The sequence below is a fragment of the Hevea brasiliensis genome, chromosome 13, assembly GCF_030052815.1.
Source record: "Hevea brasiliensis isolate MT/VB/25A 57/8 chromosome 13, ASM3005281v1, whole genome shotgun sequence".
Lineage (NCBI taxonomy): Eukaryota > Viridiplantae > Streptophyta > Magnoliopsida > Malpighiales > Euphorbiaceae > Hevea > Hevea brasiliensis.
Genome location: NC_079505.1, coordinates 48,407,915 through 48,410,674, shown reverse-complemented (window position 1 = coordinate 48,410,674; position 2,760 = coordinate 48,407,915). Strand labels below are relative to the sequence as shown.

The following is a 2,760-nucleotide window of genomic DNA, read 5'->3' as shown; positions in this document are numbered from 1 at the left end:
TATGCATTCCACTCTTCCACTCCATAGTCTTTCCCTGAGCCCCATTAGATAATATCCAAATTTAAATCTACCATTGAATGAAAGATATACATCTCGTAGAATACTCATCTCCAAAAAAAAAAAAAAAACAAAATATCTCAATAACAACAAACAAGATAACTCTATTAGAGGAGATAAAACACCACAAAACTCAAGATCTATGAAAAGGACATATATGAGGATTTATTCACTCAAAATCTATCAATAATGATAGATCTAACGAGATATACCCAAATATATTCCAAACGGATACAGATTTGGGAGTTATTAAAAAAATTTAAAAAAAAACAACAAAAAAGAAAAGGGAGGGTTACAAGCGGTGAAAATACTCACCAATGGCCATCCAAAAAGAAGATCAAAGGGAGAAAAGGCATTTAATTTCAGATTATAATAAATGGTATCAGAGCTATATTTTAAGATGTCAAAGTTATTGAACACAAAATTTGAGGTGCAACACTTTGATGGGAAAAATAATGCACCAAATACATCCATAAACACCTGAACTATTGTGTTTTTTCTTAACAAATACCTAAACTATTTTTTTTCCCTATGTCACACCTCAACTCAAAAAAACGTATCAATTAAACATAAATTTACACAGTCAGCAAGAGCATGAGAATAAGAAGCAAGTTAATATTGAGTTTACTGCTTACATGGCCTTTATAATAGCTACTCTTCTTCCTCCTTGAAATGAAGACATTTTCCTCCTTGAAAAACTTAATGTTTATGCCACACTAGCACCCTTGGCCTTATTCCTCAGGATCTTCTTCACATAGAACTCTAGCTCCTTACCCTCTAATATGCACCCATTAGCTCTGCCACATTAACTAGGATGTAATGAGATGTAGGCCAACAATCTACCATCACCAAACTGATCTTCTATATGGGAATCAAGCTTCTAATCTTTCTAGCATTTCTCAAGCTTCCTTTAGACATGGTTACTCTTATAGTTTCCTCTACAGCAGCACCTTTTCCTCCCTTAGTATAGACATATTAATGCAAATAGCGAGATTGTTGGGACCAAAAGATATAGCCAGATTGAGTGTCATTTATAAGTTATAAAGATCACTCGTATTAGATAATCGTCTTTGGATTCTTCAGATATATCATGATTCTTAAGAGTACTCCATCAAAACCAAAGTCTGATTCGATTATCCTATCTATAGAAGTCACATCACAATAGAGTTGTCATTCATGTATATATATGGCGAGCAAAAACAAGTCCCCAGTTATGTTATCATCAATGGTGGTTTAGGCTATTGCAAGTTTGGTTGGAGCAAATATACTTTTCTATCTAGGCATTTAGCTATATTTTTAGAATTTGGTAATACTGAGTCTCTAATGTATTCTAGGCTTTAACATTTTTTTGCTATTATTTATAGTAGGATGTAAGTAAGACCATTAGCACAGCCATTATGGTGTCCTTTTGATTTGCCATTATGATGATACTAAATCTGCCAAAGCATCAAAATGACAACTAAAAGAAGCCATGTACAGTGCTCTTTTTGACATGAATGCTCCAGCTGTATGTTCTATTAATTAGGCAACCTTAGCACTAGATGCAACTCAACGAACTTTAGGAATTGTTGCTAATATTAGGTTTCAATTCACATCTATTGTTTTAATTTTACATGGTGAAAGTAATGAACAAGGTGGGTGTGGAAGTTATTAGTATGGGAGCATTAAATTGTACAAGATTTCTTAAAGAATAAATATAACAAAATAATATCAATTTTGAATTACTGTATACTATTTGCACATTGAAAGAGAACCTTTGTTATGTTGCTACTAATTACAAAGTTAAGTTATGTAAAGACACACAAGCATTACTAAAAGTACCAGGAGAAGGATGGTTTACCCTTTCAAAAGAATGCTTTAAAGAGGGGAAATTTTATTCTAGCCACGAATTACAGTAGTGCATGCAATGTGTTTGCACTAAGCAGTAGGACTTTGCAAGGATCACTATCATGATGTAGAGCTAATGGACAATGATGACTAATTTAAGAATGTGGTTTTGTCAGAAGCCATTACACGTTTACCTAGACTAGTAAAGGGGCGAGAGAAAAAACTACATGGACTTTTTTCCAGCATTAATTTACAGTCAAATAAGACTCATTGCTCCTCCCTATGGTGTAGACACTGCATGGTTTAGAGCAAAGGTTATCAGCAACTTAAGCACTTTCCCTTGACCATGGTGTGTAACATGGAAGCAATTCAAATGGAAATCAAGATTCAATCTATCATGGTAACTCTCACCATAGTTGAGCAAGCAAAAGTAGAGTATGATTTGCATAAGTGCCTCAAAGCAAATGAAAATGAAGAACTTTGCTTTTGAGACGAAAAAAGCCACTTCACATTTTTGCTTTTATATGAGTGAAATTATTCTAGAGAAGAGATGCCACAATGGAATGGGGTTAATTGTAACACCCTCACTTTAGCTAGTCCGTGCATTTGACTGTTCAGGTGACTAATATCGGTTCGGACAGTCAGAATGTCTGGAACTATATGTAAACTAGAGTGAGAAGTCATAAATAACCCAAATAATAGTAAGAAAAATTAAGAAAAAATTTTAGAAATAAAATAAAACCAAGTTAAATGAGTCGGTGCCCTAGCGATGAGTAACCTGACGGGAAGTTGCTGTCTTTACAGCTAGTAGCCCCAAACCCCAGGGAAATTTCATGAAATAATTTCTAGGATGCCGGAGAAGAGTTACGACACCCT

General features: G+C 34.3%; 1 pseudogene; it reads left to right on the top strand.

The window, feature by feature from the left end:
* The first annotated feature begins 876 nt into the window (after positions 1–876).
* Positions 877–2,288, top strand: LOC110661377 (actin-related protein 8-like; annotated as a pseudogene).
* The last annotated feature ends 472 nt before the right edge of the window (positions 2,289–2,760 follow it).